We start from the raw sequence: 21,746 nt of genomic DNA, 5'->3' as shown, positions 1-21,746 counted from the left end.
TTGCTGATGGTCACAGCTGGTGTTTTCCAACCCAGAAAACTAATTGCTGTCCCCATCTGTTTTGAGAACACTGAAGGGCATTCTAAAAGATACAAACCCCGTTTCTATACGAGTTGGGAAATTGTGTTAGATGTAAATATAAACGTTTTAATGATTTGCAAATCCTTTTCAACCCATATTCAGTTGAATATGCTACAAAGACAACATATTTGATGTTCAAACTGATAAACTTTTTTTTTTTTTTTTCAAATAATCATTAACTTTAGAATTTGATGCCAGCAACATGTGACAAAGAAGTTGGGAAAGGTGGCAATAAATGCTGATAAAGTTGAGGAATGCTCATCAAACACTTATTTGGAACATCCCACAGGTGTGCAGGCTAATTGGAAACAGGTGGGTGCCATGATTGGGTATAAAAACAGCTTCCCAAAAAATGCTCAGTCTTTCACAAGAAAGGATGGGGCGAGGTACACCCCTTTGTCCACAACTGTGTGAGCAAATAGTCAAACAGTTTAAGAACAACGTTTCTCAAAGTGCAATTGCAAGAAATTTAGGGATTTCAACATCTACGCTCCATAATATCATCAAAAGGTTCAGAGAATCTGGAGAAATCACTCCACATAAGCGGCATGGCCGGAAACCAACAATGAATGACCGTGACCTTCGATCCCTCAGACGACACTGTATCAAAAACCGACATAAATCTCTTAAGGATATCACCACATGGGCTCAGGAACACTTCAGAAAACCACTGTCACTAAATACAGTTCGCTACATCTGTAAGTGCAAGTTAAAGCTCTACTATGCAAAACGAAAGCCATTTATCAACAACATCCAGAAACGCCGTTGGCTTCTCTGGGCCCGAGATCATCCAAGATGGACTGATGCAAAGTGGAAAAGTGTTCTGTGGTCTGACGAGTCCACATTTCAAATACTTTTTGGAAATATTCGACATTGTGTCATCCGGACCAAAGGGGAAGCAAACCATCCAGACTGTTATCAACACAAAGTTGAAAAGCCAGCACCTGTGATGCTATGGGGGTGCATTAGTCCCCAAGGCATGGGTAACTTACACATCTGTGAAGGCACCATTAATGCTGAAAGGTACATACAGGTTTTGGAACAACATATGCTGCCATCTAAGCGCCGTCTTTTTCGTGGACGCCCCTGCTTATTTCTGCAAGACAATGCCAAGCCACATTCAGCACGTGTTACAACAGCGTGGCTCCGTAAAAAAAAGAGTGCGGGTACTTTCCTGGCCCGCCTGCAGTCCAGACCTGTCTCCCATGGAAAATGTGTGGCGCATTATGAAGCATAAAATACGACAGCGGAGACCCCGGACTGTTGAACGACTGAAGCTCTACATAAAACAAGAAAGGGAAAGAATTCCACTTTCAAAGCTTCAAGAATTAGTTTCCTCGGTTCCCAAAAGTTTGAGTGTTGTTAAAAGAATAGGTGAACATGCCCTTTCCCAACTATTTTGGCACGTGTTGCAGCCATGAAATTCTCAGTTAATTATTATTTGCAAAAAATAAAGTTTACGAGTTTGAACATGAAATATCTTGTCTTTGTAGTGCATTCAATTGAATATGGGTTGAAAAGGATTTGCAAATCATTGTGGCGACTTGTCCAGGGTGTACCCCGCCTTCCACCCGATTGTAGCTGAGATAGGCACCAGCGCCCCCCGTGACCCGAAAGGGAATAAGCGGTAGAAAATTGATGGATGGATATATTCCGTTTATAGTTACATCTAACACAATTTCCCAACTCATATGGAAACGGGATTTGTAAAGTCCTCCGTACTAATGCAGCTTAATGCAATTGTGATCACCTTCTACCTATCACCCCCGTCTTAGAATCAGAATCAGAAATACTTTATTAATCCCCGTGTGGAAATTTAAATTTTCAGCACAATCCCATTCAAGATCATACAAACATTACAGGGAGACAGAACAGGATCAAACATAACAGGGAGACAGAACAGGATCAAACATAACAGGGAGACAGAACAGGATCAAAAATTACAGGGAGACAGAACAGGATCAAACATCACAGGGAGACAGAACAGGATCAAACATCACAGGGAGACAGAACAGGATCAAACATTACAGGGAGTCAGAACAGGATCAAACATCACAGGGAGACAGAACAGGATCAAACATTACAGGGAGTCAGAACAGGATCAAACATTACATGGAGACAGAACAGGATCAAACATTACAGGGAGACAGAACAGGATCAAACATTACAGGGAGACAGAACAGGATCAAACATTACAGGGAGACAGAACAGGATCAAACATCACAGGTTGACAGAACAGGATCAAACATAACAGGGAGACGGAACAGGATCAAACATCACAGGGAGACAGAACAGGATCAAACATTACAGGGAGACAGAACAGGATCAAACGTCACAGGGAGACAGAATAGGATCAAACATTACAGGGAGACAGAACAGGATCAAACATTACAGGGAGACAGAACAGGATCAAACATCACAGGGAGACAGAACAGGATCAAACATAACAGGGAGACGGAACAGGATCAAACATCACAGGGAGACAGAACAGGATCAAACATAACAGGGAGACAGAACAGGATCAAACATTACAGGGAGACAGAACAGGATCAAACATTACAGGGAGACAGAACAGGATCAAACATTACAGGGAGACAGAACAGGATCAAACATCACAGGGAGACAGAACAGGATCAAACATTACAGGGAGACAGAACAGGATCAAACATCACAGGGAGACAGAACAGGATCAAACATTACAGGGAGACAGAACAGGATCAAACATAACAGGGAGACAGAACAGGATCAAACATTACAGGGAGACAGAACAGGATCAAACATTACAGGGAGACAGAACAGGATCAAACATTACAGGGAGACAGAACAGGATCAAACATTACAGGGAGACAGAACAGGATCAAACATCCCAGGGAGACAGAACAGGATCAAACATTACAGGGAGTCAGAATAGGATCAAACATTACATGGAGACAGAACAGGATCAAACATTACAGGGAGACAAAACAGGATCAAACATCACAGGGAGACAGAACAGAATCAAACATTACAGGGAGACAGAACAGGATCAAACATTACACGGAGACAGAACAGGATCAAACATTACAGGGAGACAAAACAGGATCAAACATTACATGGAGACAGAACAGGATCAAACATTACAGGGAGACAGAACAGGATCGCTGACAGGTCTGCCAACTTCCAGCGCCCCCTAAAAAAAAGGTGAGATACAAGTAAACATTGAGGGTGGGGTGAGAAGAAAAAAATCGGTCTAAGCCTGGACCCCTAGAGAGGGGGTCCAGACTGAGGCCAAGGGAAAAAACAACTCATAGCATTGACGTGCGGTCAGGGGAGGCAGTGCCTCTCCTGTGATCATGCAAAGAAATAAAATATATAATCATAAAATAATTGTAATTGTTAGTTTAGCCATAATAAATTCATAAAATAAGCAAACTTAATGATTTTTTTTTTGTGACCAACAAGTATGTGCTCCAATCACTCTAGCACAAAAAAAAAGAGTTGTAAAAATGTTTGTTTCATCTGACATCACATGGACAAAGATAAGACCTCCTGGAAGGAAAGTTCTGTGGTCAGATGAAACAAAAATGGAGCGGTTTGGCCACAATGCCCAGTAATATGTTTGGAGGAGAAAAAGTGAGGCTTTTAATCACAGGAACACCATACCTACTGTCAAGCATGGTGGAGGTAGTATTATGCTCTGGGCCTGTTTTGCTGTCAATGGAACTGCTGCTTTACAGAGAGTAAATGGGGCGATATAGCTCGGTTGATAGAGTGGCCGTGCCAGCAACTTGAGGGTTGCAGGTTCGATTCCCGCTTCCGCCGTCCTTGGGCAAGACACTTTACCCACCTGCTCCCAGTGCCACCCACACTGCTTTAAATGTAATTTAGATATTGGGGTTCACTATGTAAAGTGCTTTGAGTCACTTGAGAAAAGCGCTATATAAATATAATTCACTTCACTTCTCAATGAAAAAGGAGGATTGCCTCCAAATTCTTCAAGACAAGCTACAATCCTCAGCCCGGAGGTTGGGTCTTGGGCACAGTTGGGTGTTCCAACAGGACAATGACCCCAAACACACCTCAAAAGTGGTAAAGGAATGGCTACATCAGGCTAGAATTAAGTTTATTTTTTCCCAAAGTCCTGACTTAAATGTGTGGACAATGCTGAAGAAACAAGTCCATGTCAGAAAATTGACAAATGTAGCTGAACCGCCCCAAATTTTGTAAAGAGGAGTGGTCCAAAATTCAACCAGAAGTTTGTGGCTGACTACCAAAAGCGCCTTATTGCAGTGAAACTTGCTGTTAGAGCCAAATACACTTTCTGTCTGTCAAATTAATGACGTCACTAAAGGGGTTGGCTCCAAGGCCAAGTGCCTGGCTATTTAGGGAGGAGTCAGGATCTTGCTCGGGTGTTGCTGAGTATAGGCGCAACAGTTTAGGATGGACCACTCGCCTGTATCGGTTGGGGACATCTCTACGCTGCTGATCCGCCTCCGCTTGAGATGGTTTCCTGTGGACGGGACTCTCGCTGCTGTCTTGGATCCGCTTGAACTGAACTCTCGCGGCTGTGTTGGAGCTACTATGGATTGAACTTTCACAGTATCATGTTAGACCCGCTCGACATCCATTGCTTTCGGTCCCCTAGAGGGGAGGGGTTGCCCACATCTGAGGTCCTCTCCAAGGTTTCTCATAGTCAGCATTGTCACTGGCGTCCCACTGGATGTGAATTCTCCCTGCCCGCTGGGTGTGAGTTTTCCTTGCCCTTTTGTGGGTTCTTCCGAGGATGTTGTAGTCGTAATGATTTGTGCAGTCCTTTGAGACATTTGTGATTTGGGGCTATATAAATAAACATTGATTGATTGATTGATTGATTTTTGACTGTGCCAGGCTAGTGTTTGTTTGCTCCCGTGTATTTTCTGTTTTTGTACAACGTGTGTTATATAAATGCCACTCGATTGTAGCTGAGATAGCGCCCCCTGCGACCCCGAAAGGGAATAAGCGGTAGAAATGGATGGATGAAATTAAATATTTTTGTTAAACATGGACACAATTTTGGACATCAATTATTAGCCGGCTGCACACGTCTGAACTAGCTTCATTTATATTCGGCAACCAGTAGCAGTAATAGTATAGGACTTTACCGCTACACTTGCCAAGGGACACTCTGTCACAAAAAAAACAAGGGTTGTAGAAATTATTGGAAACTCCAGGCAACCATGACATTATGTTCTTGTGACTGTATATTAATGAGTTATATTTTTTATATATATATATTTCCCAAATTTATGTTTTCATCATCCTTGATTTTTTTTTTAGTAAGCAGTGACAAAAAGTTTCCTCGGCTTGTCTCCTATATCCTTGACCCGGCATCTACACTAATAAGTGTTGAAATATGCCGAGCGTGCATCCTGGCAAGGAAGAGGCCAGCTCATTTACAGAAAGCTTAGGGAGAGCAGCGTGTGTTTTTTTGTTTTTTTTGGGCCGTGTGCAAACAAGTGCTAAAAGGGAGCCGGTCGCTGCTGCAAAGACCTTGGATGAAGTCAACCGGCGTGGAAGAAGGCGGCGCTGGCACCGTGTCCACTCTTGGCTTCAGCAGCGGGACCTCTTATTTTGCTAAGTGGCAGTCTCTTATTTAGTGCCGCAGCCTCTCTGTTTTCACGCTAAATTCATGTCAAAGCTGGCGTGAAGGCAATCCAGAAGGAGGCAAGGTCACTTTCTCACTCTGGTCAAGTCCTCAGGACCTCAGTCCACTATTTCCATTCAGCTTATTTATGAACCCTGTTTCCATATGAGTTGGGAAATTGTGTTAGATGTAAATATAAACGGAATACAATGATTTGCAAATCCTTTTCAACCCATATTAAGGGACGGCGTGGCGCAGTGGGAGAGTGGTCGTGCGCAACCCGAGGGTCCCTGGTTCAAATCCCACCTAGTACCAACCTCGTCACGTCCGTTGTGTCCTGAGCAAGACACTTCACCCTTGCTCCTGATGGGTGCTGGTTGGCGCCTTGCATGGCAGCTCCCTCCATCAGTGTGTGAATGTGTGTGTGAATGGGTAAATGTGGAAGTAATGTCAAAGCGCTTTGAGTACCTTGAAGGTAGAAAAGCGCTATACAAGTACAACCCATTTTTATTCGGTTGAATATGCTATTTTGCAAATAATCATTAACTTTAGAATTTGATGCCAGCAACATGTGACAAAGAAGTTGGGAAAAGGTGGCAATAAATACTGATAAAGTTGAGGAATGCTCATCAAACACTTATTTGGAACATCCCACAGGTGTGCAGGCTAATTGGGAACAGGTGGGTGCCATGATTGGGTATAAAAACAGCTTCCCAAAAAATGCTCAGTCTTTCACAAGAAAGGATGGGGCGAGAGTCACCACTTTGTCCACAACTGCGTGAGCAAATAGTCAAACAGTTTAAGAACAACGTTTCTCAAAGTGCAATCGCAAGAAATTTAGGGATTTCAACATCTACGCTCCATAATATCATCAAAAGGTTCAGAGAATCTGGAGAAATCACTCCACGTAAGCGGCATGGCCGGAAACCAACATTGAATGACCGTGACCTTCGATCCCTCAGACGGCACTGTATCAAAAACCGACATCAATCTCTTAAGGATATCACCACATGGGCTCAGGAACACTTCAGAAAACCACTGTCACTAAATACAGTTGGTCGCTACATATGTAAGTGCAAGTTAAAGCTCTACTATGCAAAGCGAAAGCCATTTATCAACAACATCCAGAAATGCCGCCGGCTTCTCTGGGCCCGAGATCATCTAAGATGGACTGATGCAAAGTGGAAAAGTGTTCTGTGGTCTGACAAGTCCACATTTCAAATACTTTTTGGAAATATTCGACATGGTGTCATTCAGGACCAAAGGGGAAGCGAACCATCCAGACTGTTATCGACACAAAGTTCAAAAGCCAGCATCTGTGATGGTATGGGGGTGCATTAGTGCCCAAGGCATGGGTAACTTACACATCTGTGAAGACACCATTAGTGCTGAAAGGTACATACAGGTTTTGGAACAACATATGCTGCCATCTAAGCGGCGTATTTTTCATGGACGCCCCTGCTTATTTCAGCAAGACAATGCTAAGCCACATTCAGCACATGTTACAACAGCGTGGCTTCATAAAAAAAGAGTGCAGGTACTTTCCTGCAGTCCAGACCTGTCTCCCATGGAAAATGTGTGGCGCATTATAAAGCGTAAAATACGACAGCGGAAACCCCGGACTGTTGAACGACTGAAGCTCTACATAAAACAAGAATGGGAAAGAATTTCACTTTCAAAGCTTCAACAATTAGTTTCCTCAGTTCCCAAACATTTATTGAGTGTTGTTAAAAGAAAAGGTGATGAAACACAGTGGTGAACATGCCCTTTCCCAACTACTTTGGCACGTGTTGCAGCCGTGAAATTCTAAGTTAATTATTATTTGTAAAAAAAAAACATGTTTATGAGTTTGAACATCAAATATGTTGTCTTTGTAGCATATTCAACTGAATATGGGTTGAAAAGGATTTGCAAATCATTGTATTCCGCTTATATTTACATCTAACACAATTTCCCAACCTATATGTAAACGGGGTTTGTACATACATCCATCCATCCATTTTCTCTCTCAGCTTATTTCAGCTACAATCGGGCTGAAGGCGGGGTACATCCTAGCCCTGCGATGAGATGGCGACTTGTCCAGGGTGTACCCGCCTTCCGCCCGATCTTAGCTGAGATAGGCACCAGCGCCCTCCGCGACCCCAAATGGAATAAGCGGTAGTAAATGGATGGATGGATGGATATACAGTATATATATATATATATATATATGTATATATATATATATATATATATATATATATATATATATATATATATATATGTATATAGCCCGGCCCCCGGCCAAATTGTTCTAACCCAATGCGGCCCCCGAGTCAAAAAGTTTGGGGACCCCTGCTTTAAAGCATAACCAAGCATGCATGACTATAGCTCTTGTCTCAAAGTAGGTGTACTGTCACCATCTGTCACATTACACCCTGACTTATTTGGACTTTTTTGCTGTTTTTGTCAGTACTGGGACTTTGGTGGTGTTTGTTTTCCCGGAATGCAAAGAAAGGTGACGAGACATGGCGTGAAAATAAATGCGTATTTTAATTTATCTTTAAAAAAAAAGTGCAAACAAAAGGCGCGCACAAGGCGGAGAACAAACTTGGCTAAAAAACACAAAAACTACCACAAAGGCAAAACACTTAGGACATGAAAAACTCTCTAACTGTGACTAGAATAAACACAACTTACGTGCAGGACATGAAGCATGACTTATGGCATGAAGAGAATGAAGAGAGCATGGAACAACAACAATGACGCCTGGCCGACTGCCTGGCAACTACAAGCTTAAATAATAGTGACACGATTAACACAGGTGCGTGAGTCCTAAACAAATCAGGTGCGTGAGTACAGGTGAAACCAATGGGTTGTCATGGAAACAAAACAAGGGAGTGAAAAAACAGGAACTAATAGAGTCTTGAAGTAACATAACACAACTAAACAAAACATGATCACAAAACATGACAGATTTCTTGTGTGTAGTGTTTTACTTCTTGTCTTGCGCTCCCATTTTAATGGCTTTTCTCTTTTTTTTGGTATTTTCCTGTAGCAGTTTCACGTCTTCCTTTGAGCGATATTTCCCGCATCTACTTTGTTTTAGCTATCAAGTAAGTCTTTGCTGTTGTCCAGCATTCTGTTTTGGTTTACTTTGTAGCCAGTTCAGTTGTAGTTTCGTTCTGCGTAGCCTTCCCTAAGCTTCATTGCCTTCTCTTAAGAGCACATACCTTTTGTTTATTTCCCGACATCTACTTTTGGTGGATTTTTCTCTTTTTTTCGTATTTTCCCGTAGCAGTTTCATGTCATCCTTTGAGCGATTTTACCCGCATTTACTTTGTTTTAGCAATCAAGAATATTTTAGTTGTTTTTATCCGTATTTGTGGGGCCATTGTTGATTGTCATGTCATGTTCGGATGTACTTTGTGGACGCCGTCTTTGCTCCACAGTAAGTCTTTGCTGTCGTCCAGCATTCTGTTTTTGTTTACTTTGCAGCCAGTTCAGTTTTAGTTTCGTTCTGCATAGCCTTCCCTAAGCTTCAATGCCTTTTCTTAGGGGCACTCCCCTTTTTTAATTTTTTTTATTTTTCCCCAAAATATTTTTATTGAATTCTGCAGACAGTACAGTATGACGAACATGGTAACAGCAAGTTGAGGTATCTGCACATGTTACAATATGCAACATAATAAACCCCACCCCTTACAATACCCACCCACTAAATTTGCAAGGTAATTGTCACCTAGTGCCCACAACAAATGTAGACACACATGACTATATGTAACCATAGATTCAATCTAACAAAAAATATTAAAGATAAATAGAATGATAGATAAGGTAAAGTAAATAAATAATACATAAGATATACAATAAAATATAACGTAAAAGTAAATAAACACAGGGAATGTGGGTCAGGGCCAGGGCGGTCTTCAGCGGTCAGCTCTGTCTAAAACAGGGGTGTCCAAACTTTTTCCACTGAGGGCCGCACATGGAAAAAATTAAAGCATGCTGGGGCCATTTTGATATTTTTCATTTTCAAACCATAACAAAATATATGGATTTTTTAATTTATTTTACCTTTAGGGGTCCGGGGACCATAAAGGGTCTCAGTTATTAAAATGTTAAAAATGAGTCAAATTTTTATTATTATTTTTTATTTAACGCTTCCAGTAAATCTCTCAATCAACTTTTAAAAAAAAAAGGTTATATGGCTTTTCTGTCAAAAATATACTTATTTTTTTAATAGAAAAACTGAAATATGCAGTATTTAGTAATTAGAGCCCTAAAAGATCAATAATGCAGGACACCATTGATTTTAATTCTTTACTATTTTTGAGTAATCACAGTGAAAAGATAAATAAAATACCACTAAATATATTTGGGATCCAAAAGGTACCCCACTCATAAAGTGATACATTTTTATAAAAATGTTTTTTTTTTTAACTTTCAATACTTATGTTACGAGATAAACTTCAGATATATCTGTCAATTTTACGTTTGAACTATTATTTTGTCAAAGAAAACTTTGTTTTTATATGGCAACTACACAATATATGCAATATTTACCACATAAAACATTTTAAAGTGAAATATTTGAACTAATTGGAGCTTTAAAAATAATGAATTATGACATAGATTTTTTTGTGGGGTTTTTTGAGCAATGGCAAAATAAAAAATAAAAATTATTGATTGATTGGAACTTGCAATTAGTAGATTGCACAGTTTAGTACATATTCTGTACAATTGACCACTAAATGGTAACACCCGGATAAGTTTTACAACTTGTTTAAGTCGGGGTCCATGTTAATCAATTCATGGTAAAGATGTATTTTACACAGTAAAATAAAGACAAAATTTAAAAAAACAGCCTGCATGGCAGCTTTGTGTCAACATTGCAACTTTTTCTTGATGGATTTCACCTCATTCCAATATTTTTAATGTTCTTTTTTATTTTTGCAATAGCATTTCCAGAATGTGTGGCGGCCCGGTAAACAATTAGCTGCAGGCCGCAAATGGCCCCCGGGCCGCACTTTGGACATCGATCGTCTAAGACAGCGGTCGGGAACCTTTATGGCTGAGAGAGCCAAAAAGCAAATATTTCAAAATGTCTTTCCCTAAGAGCCATATAATATTTTTTTTAACACAGAACACAACTAAACGTGTGCATTTTTAAGTAAGACCAACATTTCTAGAGTATAATAGGTCTCTTATTCTTTGTAATAGCATTGTTATTCTGAAGCTAACTGTGGAGGGGGCGTGGCCCGCGGGCCTGCAGCAAACTGGGGTGTGCCAGGATCGGCCTCGAAATCAGCGAGAGCTGCGTAGATGGCCCACCTGAGCCCTGTTATCTAATCACCTGTCGCTCTGTTATAAGCAGCAGCCAGGAGAAGAGACGGGGTTGGGGCTGGAGCCAGAGCGCGAGCGAGAACGAAAGAGAACAATTCAATTGCTGGAAAGCAACTGAGAGACTTATTGAAAAATTCAACAATATTGTAACCCTGAAACAGGCTCTCATGTCGGTGCTTGGTGGTCTCAAGAGCCCCCAGGAGGGCAAGCCCCACTCTAACCAATAATAAATAAATAACTTCTTAACGCAACTTCTTGAACAGGTGCGGTAGTAAACGGATGGATGGACTAAAAATGCATGAGAATGTTTTATGTTTTGAACATTATTTTTAACACTTATTACAAGTGGAATTATTCATTACTTATCATGTTAAGCAATGTCAGCTCAGATTTATCCGAGAGCCAGATGCAGTCATCAAAAGAGCCACATCTGGCTCTAGAGCCATAGGTTCCCTACCCCTGGTCTAAGATGTGTCATTCGAATCCATTTTCTACCACTTGTCCCTTTAGGGGTTGCGGGGGGTCGCTGGAGCCTATCTCAGCTGCATTAGGGCGGAAGGTGGGGTACACCCTGGACAAGTCGCTTCCTCATCACAGGGGCAACATAGATAGACAGACAACACCCACACTCACATTCACACACTAGGGACCATTTAGTGTTGCCAATCAACCTATCCCCAGGTGCATGTCTTTGGAGGTGGGAGGGAACCCACGCAGTCACGGGGAGAACATGCAAACTCCACACAGAAAGATCCCGAGCCCGGGATTGAACCCTGACTACTCAGGACCTTCGTATTGTCACCCCTTAAATGAGATATTTCATCTTATTTAGATTTCCGTTTTTGCAATGTAAAAATGGGAGCCATTACCTGCCCGCTTGGCACTCAGCATCAAGGGTTGGAATTGGGAGTTAAATCACCAAAAAACGATTCCCGGGCGCGACCAACGCTGCTGCTCACTTCTCCCCTCACCTCCCAGGGAGTGGAACAAGGGAATTGGTCAAATGCAGAGGATATTATCACCACACCTAGTGTGTGTGGTACTTTACTTATTATTTCAATGGTTATTTTTCCTCCATTCTCCTTCTTTTCACAGATGCAACAGCTCCCTCTATGGCTCAGCCTCCAAAAATCCTCCGCGGTGCATCAATCAGTCCATGCGGGGAATGCGAAGAATGTCAAGCCATTCTCCTCGCTCTCCTGCAGCGGGACTTAAACTGGCGCACGCTTTCCTGCAGAGCTGCCAACATCCTGAACTTTACCAGCAGATCAGCCTTATTAATAACCTCCTACTAATAATCACCTTCTCAGTGGAACAAGGGTCGCCTGGTTCCACGGGATCATTCATGTAATGTGTCCACAAATGAAGGTTAACTGCTTATCATTGCGGCTGCTTACCTTCATCGTGCTTCATCCGTCGCCCCTTTAATGGAGAGTCAAGTCCCTCGGATGCATAGCCATAGACAATGCACAGCACATACCCATTGATGGCAACTTTCAATCTTCAAAATAATGAAGGTGGAATGCCCCCCCCCCTTTTCTCCTCTGCCCCCCCTCCACAAGGGAGAGGGGTGCAGAGGAGAAAAGGAAAGAAACGGCAGATCAACTGGTCTAAAAAGGGGGTCTATTTAAAGGCTAGAGCAGGCCTGGGCAATTATTTTGACTCAAGGGGGCCAAATTTTGATTAAAAAATTGTGTCTGGGGGCTGGTATATGTGAAGTGAATTATATTTATATAGCGCTTTTTCTCTAGTGACTCAAAGCGCTTTACATAGTGAAACCCAATATCTAAGTTACATTCAAACCAGTGTGGGTGGCACTGGGAGCAGGTGGGTAAAGTGTCTTGCCCAAGGACACAACGGCAGTGACTAGGATGGTGGAAGCGGGAATCGAACCTGCAACCCTCATGTTGCTGGCACGGCCACTCTACCAACCGAGCAGGTGCAGGTGCGCGCCTCACCTTCACCCATCCCACACCTTTTTCATTTCCTCACATGATGTCTATTATTTGCGCTTGGATTCAAAGGACTTGGATCACAAACATGACTAGAAAGATGACAAATATTCCCTAAACTTGTCTTTTTTGTTGTTTTTACCGGTTGGTAGAGTATATCTATCTATCTCTCTCTCTCATATATATATATATATATATATATATATATATATATGTATATATATATATATATATATATATATATATATATATATATACATACATACATATATATACACATGGGCTTCATGGTGGAAAAGGGGTTAGTGCGTCTGCCTCACAATATGAAGGTCCTGAGGAGTCAGGGTTCAAACCCAGGCTCGGGATCTTTCTGTGTGGAGTTTGCATGTTCTCCCCGTGAATGCGTGGGTTCGCTCCGGGTACTCCGGCTTCCTCCCACCTCCAAAAACATGCACCTGGGGATAGGTTGATTAAAATTGTCCCTAGTGTGTGAATGTGATTGTAAATGTTGTCTGTCTATCTGTGTTGGCCCTGTGATGAGGTGGTGACTTGTCCAGGGTGTACCCCGCCTTCCGCCCGATTGCAGCTGAGATAGGCACCAGTGCCCATCGCGACCCCAAAGGGAATAAGCGGTAGAAATGGATGGATACACAACGACGAGTTGAGTTTATACCAAAAAGTTATATTTTGGTTTCATCTGACCACATGACATTCTCCCAATCCCCTGCTGTATCATCCATGTATCCATTTTGGTATAAACTCAACTTGTCGTGTTTGGAGGAAGAAGAATACTGAGTTGCATCCCAAGAACACCACACCTACTGTGAAGCATGGGGGTGGAAACATCTTGCTTTGGGGCTGTTTTTCTGCTAAGGGGACAGGACGATTGATCCGTGTTAAGGAAAGAATGAATGGGGCCATGTATCGTGAGATTTTGAGCCAAAACCTCCTTCCATCAGTGAGAGCTTTGAATGGTTGACCAAATACGTATTTTCAACCATAAATTACCAATAAATTCTTTAAAATTCCTAGATTTTTTTTTTCACATTCTGTCTCTCACAGTTGAAGTGATGAAAATTACAGACCTCTGTCATCATTTTAAGTGGAAGAACTTGCACAATCGGGGGCTGACTAAATACTTTTTTGGCCCCACTGTAAGTAGGCCTGACATGCTGAATAAACAATATTTACAACACGCCGCTAGAGGGCGCCCACGCCCCGCATGCTGGCCTGTGACACCGCGCCTTGGCTTCATTCCCACAGGCCGAACTCACCTGAGCTCCTTTAAAAGTAGTCGACTGTCATTAATCCGCCGCCTCCAGTCGTCTTTCGCACAAAGTCTTCACTTCAGATTCAAACTGACGCACATTTGGTGTGAGTTTCCCAGCCCGCGAAGACGGACGCGTGTCACCGCAGAGGTGGGTGAAGATCTAGGAAGTAACTCGGCTGCTTTTCTCTCCGCTGGACGGCAAGGAGGACGAGACACAAACTTCCAAACTGACGAATAAATGGTCATTTTTTTTAAGAGCGTCATCGACGCCGAAGTGCGTGTGAGTTGTGCGTTCGGCATCGGGACTTGGTTGGGATTTATTTCTGGGTTTATGTCTACCTGAAAACGCAGGTGAAGAAATGTGCTGAAGTGTGATTGTGATTTTTGTGTCTTTTCTTTCTTCCCAAGAGTGCTTCCTGAAAAGAACTCCTCGCCTTTCTCAAGATGAAATGAATGTCTTTTCTTAGAGGTGAGCTCCACTTTTATTGACCTTTTTAACCATTTTGAACTTTTCTTTACCTTTTTAACCATTTTGACAAGACTTATGGTGTGAAACAAGGGTGTCCAAACTTTTTCCACTGAGGGCCGCACACTAAAAAAATCAAAACAAGCTGGGGCCATTTTTATTTTAAAAACCAATACAACAGGGGTAGAGAACCTATGGCTCTAGAGCCAGATGTGGCTCTTTTGATGACTGCAGCTGGCTCTCAGATAAATCTTAGCTGACATTGCTTAACACGGTAAGTAATCAATCAATCAATCAATGTTTACTTATATAGCCCTAAATCACTAGTGTCTCAAAGGGCTGCACAAACCACAACACAAACCACTACGACATCCTTAATGAAAATTTCCACTGGTATTACTGTGTCTTCAGTAATGCGGACGTTGTACCGATCCGTTGTGGTGAAGAAGGAGCTGAGCCGGAAGGCAAAGCTCTCAATTTACCGGTCGATCTACGTTCCCATCCTCACCTATGGTCATGAGCTTTGGGTCATGACCGAAAGGATAAGATCACGGGTACAAGCGGCCCAAATGAGTTTCCAGGTCTCTCCCTTAGAGATAGGGTGAGAAGCTCTGTCATCCGGGAGGAACTCAAAGTAAAGCCGCTGCTCCTCCACATGGAGAGGAGCCAGATGAGGTGGTTCGGGCATCTGGTCAGAATGCCACCCGAACGCCTCCCTAGGGAGGTGTTTAGGGCACGTCCAACCGGTAGGAGGCCACGGGGAAGACCCAGGACACGTTGGGAAGACTATGTCTCCCGGCTGGCCTGGGAACGTCTCGGGATCCCCCGGGAAGAGCTAGACGAAGTGGCTGGGGAGAGGGAAGTCTGGGTTTCCCTGCTTAGGCTGTTGCCCCCGCGACCCGACCTCGGATAAGCGGAAGAAGATGGATGGATGGATGGATGGATTACTGTGTCAAAAATAATGTTCAATATATAAAACATTCTCATGCAGTTTAATCCATCCATCTGGTTTCTACCGCACCCGTTCAATAAGTCGAATTATTGGTAAGAAGTATTTTATTTATTGTTGGTTAGCTTCAGAATAATGTTATTAAAAAGAATAAGAGACTTATTATACTCTAAAAATGTTGGTCTTACTTAAAAATGCACACATTTAGTTCAATCAATCAATCATCCATCCATCCATTTTCTACCGCTTATTCCCTTTTGGGGTCGCGGGGGGTGCTGGCGCCTATCTCAGCTACAATCGGGCGGAAGGCGGGGTACACCCTGGACAAGTCGCCACCTCATCACAGGACCAACACAGATAGACAGACAACATTCACACTCACATTCACACACTAGGGCCAATTTAGTGTTGCCAATCAACCTATCCCCAGGTGCATGTCTTTGGAAGTGGGAGGAAGCCGGAGTACCCGGAGGGAACCCACACATTCACGGGGAGAACATGCAAACTCCACACAGAAAGATCCCGAGCCTGGATTTGAACCCAGGACTGCAGGAACTTCGTATTGTGAGGCAGACGCACTAACCCCTCTTCCACCGTGAAGCCCATCAATCAATCAATTAATGTTTATTTATATAGCCCCAAATCACAAATGTCTCAAAGGGCTGCACAAACCACATCACAAACCACTACGACATCCTTAATGAAAAATTCCACTGATATTAGTGTCAAAAATAATGTTCAATATATAAAACATTCTCATGCAGTTTAATCCGTCCATCTGGTTTCTACCGCACCTGTTCAAGAAGTCGAATTATTGGTAAGAAGTATTTTATTTATTGTTGGTTAGCTTCAGAATAATGTTTTTTAAAAGAATAAGAAACTTATTATACTCTAAAAATGTTGGTCTTACTTAAAAATGCACACATTTAGTTCAATCAATCAATCAATCAATGTTTATTTATATAGCCCCAAATCACAAATGTCTCAAAGGGCTGCACAAACCACAACACAAACCACTACGACATCCTTAATGAAAAATTCCACTGATATTACTGTGTCAAAAATAATGTTCAATATATAAAACATTCTCATGCAGTTTAATCCATCCATCTGGTTTCTACCGCACCTGTTCAAGAAGTCGAATTATTGGTGAGAAGTATTTTATTTATTGTTGGTTAGCTTCAGAATAATGTTATTAAAAAGAATAAGAGACTTATTATACTCTAAAAATGTTGGTCTTACTCAAAAATGCACGCATTTAGTTCAATCAATCAATCAATCAATGTTTATTTATATAGCCCCAAATCACAAATGTCTCAAAGGACTGCACAAATCATTACGACTACAACATCCTCGGAAGAACCCACAAAAGGGCAAGGAAAACTCACACCCAGTGGGCAGGGAGAATTCACATCCAGTGGGACGCCAGTGACAATGCTGACTATGAGAAACCTTGGAGAGGACCTCAGATGTGGGCAACACCCCCCCCCCTAGGGGACCGAAAGCAATGGATGTCGAGCGGGTCTAACATGATACTGTGAAAGTTCAATCCATAGTGGCTCCAACACAGCCGCGAGAGTTCAGTTCAAAGTAGATCCAAGACAGCAGCGAGAGTCCCGTCCACAGGAAACCATCTCAAGCGGAGGCGGATCAGCAGCGTAGAGATGTCCCCAATCGATACAGGCGAGCGGTCCATCCTGGGTCTCGACTCTGGACAGCCAGTACTTCATCCATGGTCATCGGACCGGACCCCCTCCACAAGGGAGAGTGGGACAGAGGAGAAAAAGAAAAGAAGCGGCAGATCAACTGGTCTAAAAAGGATGTCTATTTAAAGGCTAGAGTATACAGATGAGTTTTAAGGTGAGACTTAAATGCTTCTACTGAGGTAGCATCTCGAACTGTTACCGGGAGGGCATTCCAGAGTACTGGAGCCCGAACGGAAAACGCTCTATAGCCCGCAGACTTTTTTTGGGCTCTAGGAATCACTAATAAGCCGGAGTCTTTTGAACACAGATTTTTTGCCGGGACATATGGTACAATTAGTTGTATTCAGTTTTGAAAAAAATATTATATGGCTCTCACGGAAATGCTTTAAAATATTTGGCTTGTATGGCTCTCTCAGCCAATAAGGTTCCCAACCCCTGCAATACAATATATGAATAAAAAAATATACATTTAGGCCTCTACTCAGTTATTAACCCGGGGACCCCTAAGGGTTTTGGTTAAAAAAAATAATAAAAAATGTGTCATTATTCAGTATTGTTTTTATTATGCAAGTTTTAAATCTCTAGATCAGCGGTGTCAAACTCAAATACAGAGTGGGCCAAAATGTAAAACTGAACAAAGCCACGGGCCAAAGTTGAACAAGTTAACCTTTTAATAGGGACCCAAACAAGTTTTACTTTGAATATTGAACAAGCAAGGCTTATATAACTTTATAGTGACATGCAAAATCGTCGAGTTTCAAATAATGATAATGAAAAAATATCAATGGCATATCTGTGGCAGAGGGGTTAGTGCGTCTGCCTCACAATACGAAGGTTCTGCAGTCCTGGGTTCAAATCCAGGCTCGGGATCTTTCTGTGTGGAGTTTGCATGTCCTCCCCGTGACTGCGTGGGTTCCCTCCGGGTACTCCGGCTTCCTCCCACTTCCAAAGACATGCACCTGGGGATAGGTTGATTGGCAACACTAAATGGTCCCTAGTGTGTGAATGTGAGTGTGAATGTTGTCTGTCTATCTGTGTTGGCCCTGCGATGAGGTGGCGACTTGTCCAGGGTGTACCCCGCCTTCCGCCCGATTGTAGCTGAGATAGGCGCCAGCGGCCCCCGTGACCCCAAAAGGGAATAAGCGGTAGAAAATGGATGGATGGATGAACGCCTCTTTTCTATTTTGCAGCCTTCAGAGTTAAATATCAACAAAAGCTTTTTTTCCACAGGCTAATAATACATTTGAAAATAAATTAAGAATGAATGAATGAATCAAACATTCAAGCCTTGAAGTAGCAAGAGAAAGTGCATGAATAAAATGTTAATTATTTCTCAGTTTGCTACACCGATTTGCTTTAACACTGGATGTGGAACAAGGGGCGGTTTAGCTCGGTTGGTAGAGCGGCCGTGCCAGCAACTTGAGGGTTGCAGGTTCGATTCCCGCATCCGCCATCCTAGTCACTGCCGTTGTCCTTGAGCAAGACACTTGACCCACCTGCTCCCAGTGCCACCCACACTGGTTTGAACGTAACTTAGATATTGGGTTTCACTATGTGAAGCGCTTTGAGTCAGTAGAGAAAAAGCGCTATATAAATATAATTCACTTCACAAGCAGCGCTTATATAACTTAATAGTGCAAAACCAACGTTCAAATAACAAACGAAAGAACATCAATGGTATATGCAATAAAATTTAAATAAAACATTTAATGCCTGTTTTCTCTTTGCAGCCTTCTAAAGTAAATATCAACATTAACTTTTTCCACAGGCTAATAAATTTGAAAATTAAATAACAATGAGGAGGGCGGGCTTGTGGTAGCAGGGGGTGTATATTGTAGCGTCCCGGAAGAGTTAGTGCTGCAAAGGATTCTGTGTATTTGTTCTGTCGTGTTTATGTTGTGTTACGGTGCAGATGTTCTCCCGAAATGTGTTTGTCATTCTTGTTTGGTGTGGGTTCACAGTGTGACGCACATTTGTAACAGTGTTCAAGTTGTTTATGCGGCCACCCTCAGTGTGACCTGTATGGCTGTTGACCAAGTATGCATTGCATTCACTTACGTGTGCTTACGAGCCGCTTACATTATGTGACTGGGTCGGCACGCTGTTTGTATGGAGGAAAAGCGGACGTGACGCCCCCAATATTGTTGTCCGAGTGGAAAGCGGGAGAAATTCCGGAGAATGGTTGTCCCGGGAGATTTTCGGGAGGGGCACCGAACTTCGGGAGTCTTCGGGAAAATTGGGAGGGGTGGCATGTATGAGTATTAGCGGTGAATGCGGTGCTATAGCGGCACCGCCGCTGTTTAGTACCGGCGGGCCAGCTCTAATGTTAATATGACATTGCCTCAAGGGCCAAATGTAATTACAGTTTGACACCCCTGCTCTAGATCAACATCCATCCATCCATTTCCTACCGCTTATTCCCTTTTGGGGTCGCGGGGGGCGCTGGCGCCTATCTCAGCTACAATCGGGCGGAAGGCGCATACACCCTGGACAAAACGCCACCTCATCGCACATTAGGGGAAAAAAAATGGAAAGAACACAAAATATGTGAGAATCAATCAATCAATGTTTATTTATACAGCCCTAAATCACCAGTGTCTCAAAGGGCTGCACAAACCACAACAACATCCTCAGTAGAGTCCACATAAAGGCAAGGAAAAACTCACACCCAGTGGGACGTCGGTGAAAGTGACAATGATGACTATGAGAAACCTTGGAGAGGACTGCATATGTGAGCAAACCCCCCACCCCCAGGGGATCGAAAGCAATGGATGTCGAGCGGATCTAACACTATATTGTGAAAGTCCAATCCATAGTGGATCTAACATAACCGTGAGAATCCGGACCTTAGTGGGTCCAATATAGTAGCGAGAGTCCCATCCATAGTGGAGCCAGCCGGAAACCATCCCAAGCGGAGGTGGATCAGTAGCGCAGAGATGTCTCCAACCGATACACAGCCAAGCGGTCTATCCTGGGTCCCGACTCTGGACAGCCAGTACTTCATCCATGGCCAGTGGACCGGACCCCCTCCACAAGGGAGTTTTGATTGATTGATTGGTTGAAACTTTTATTAGTAGTTGCACAGTTCAGTACATATTCCGTACAATTGACCACTAAATGGTAACACCCGAATAGGTTTTTAACTTAAGTCAGGGTCCACGTTAAAGGCCTACTGAAATGAGATGTTCTTATTTAAACGGGGATAGCAGGTCCATTCTATGTGTCATACTTGATCATATCGCGATATTGCCATATTTTTGCTGAAAGGATTTAGTAGAGAACATCTACGATAAAGTTTGCAACTTTTGGTCGCTAGTAAAAAAGCCCTGCCTGTACCGGAAGTAGCTGACGATGTGCGCGTGACGTCACAGGTTGTAGGGATCCTCACATTGTTTATAATCATAGCCTCCAGCAGCAAGAGCTATTCGGACCGAGAAAGCGACGAAATCCCCATTAATTTGAGCGAGGATGAAAGATTCGTTGATGAAGAAAGTTAGAGTGAAGAACTAAAAAAAAAAAAGAAAAAAAGGCGACGGCCCCGTGTGGCAACATTGGGACCGTTTCAGATGTAATTAGACACATTTACTAAGATAATTCTGGAAAATCCCTTATCTGCTTATTGTGTTAATAATATTTTAGTGAGATTATAAAGTCCTCCCTCAAAGTCGGATGGCTGCGGTGAACGCCAGTGTCTCTGAGAGAAACCAAGGAGCCAAGATCACAGCTGCCTTTTTGACAGCTATAGGAGGAGGTCCCATAATCCACAGAAGTCTCCGGTAAGAGCCGACTTAATATCACAATTTTCTCATCCAAAAACTTGCTGGTTGACGTAGAGAAACATGTCCACTTGACCGCTATGTGTTAAAGCTTCACAACAAACAAACGCCGGCTGTGTTTCGGTGCTAAAGGCAGCTGCAATCCACCGCTTTCCACCAACAGCATTCTTCTTTGACGTCTCCATTATTAATTGAACAAATTGCAAAAGATTCAGCAACACAGATGTCCAAATTACTGTGGAATTATGCGATGAAAAGAGACTACTTTTAGCCGTAAGTGGTGCTGGACTGATATGTCCGCTACAACCTGAGACGTCACAAACACGCGTCATCATTCTGCGACGTTTTCAACAAGAAACTCCACAGGAAATTTAAAATTGCAATTTAGTAAACTAAAGCGGCCGTATTGGCATGTGTTGCAATGTTAATATTTCATCATTGATATATAAACTATCAGACTGCGTGGTCGCTAGTAGTGGCTTTCAGTAGGCCTTTAACCCCCAATTCCAACCCTAGATGCTGAGTGCCAAGCAGGGAGGCAATGGCTCCCATTTTTATAGTGAAGTGAAGTGAATTATATTTATATAGCGCTTTTCTCTAGTGAAACCCAATATCTAAG

The 21,746-nt window shown here is 42.7% G+C and overlaps 1 protein-coding gene across 7 annotated transcripts in view; it reads left to right on the top strand.

The window, feature by feature from the left end:
- Positions 1-14,189: 14,189 nt before the first annotated feature.
- myo9b (myosin IXb) overlaps positions 14,190-21,746 on the top strand; it is a 138,618-nt gene continuing 131,061 nt past the window's right edge. For 4 of the 7 annotated variants that reach the window (XM_061920834.1, XM_061920828.1, XM_061920833.1 and 1 more), the window contains exons 1-2: positions 14,190-14,510; positions 14,639-14,699. The gene's annotated coding sequence lies outside the window, so the exon portion shown is untranslated. Of the gene's footprint in view, positions 14,518-14,638; positions 14,700-21,746 lie in introns of all 7 variants that reach the window. The other 3 variants (XM_061920830.1, XM_061920829.1, XM_061920831.1) reach the window with 3 other exon arrangements.

The sequence above is a fragment of the Nerophis ophidion genome, linkage group LG14 (genome assembly GCF_033978795.1).
Source record: "Nerophis ophidion isolate RoL-2023_Sa linkage group LG14, RoL_Noph_v1.0, whole genome shotgun sequence".
Lineage (NCBI taxonomy): Eukaryota > Metazoa > Chordata > Actinopteri > Syngnathiformes > Syngnathidae > Nerophis > Nerophis ophidion.
The sequence above is the reverse complement of the archived record's forward strand: the minus strand, read 5'-3'. Positions and strand labels throughout refer to the sequence as shown.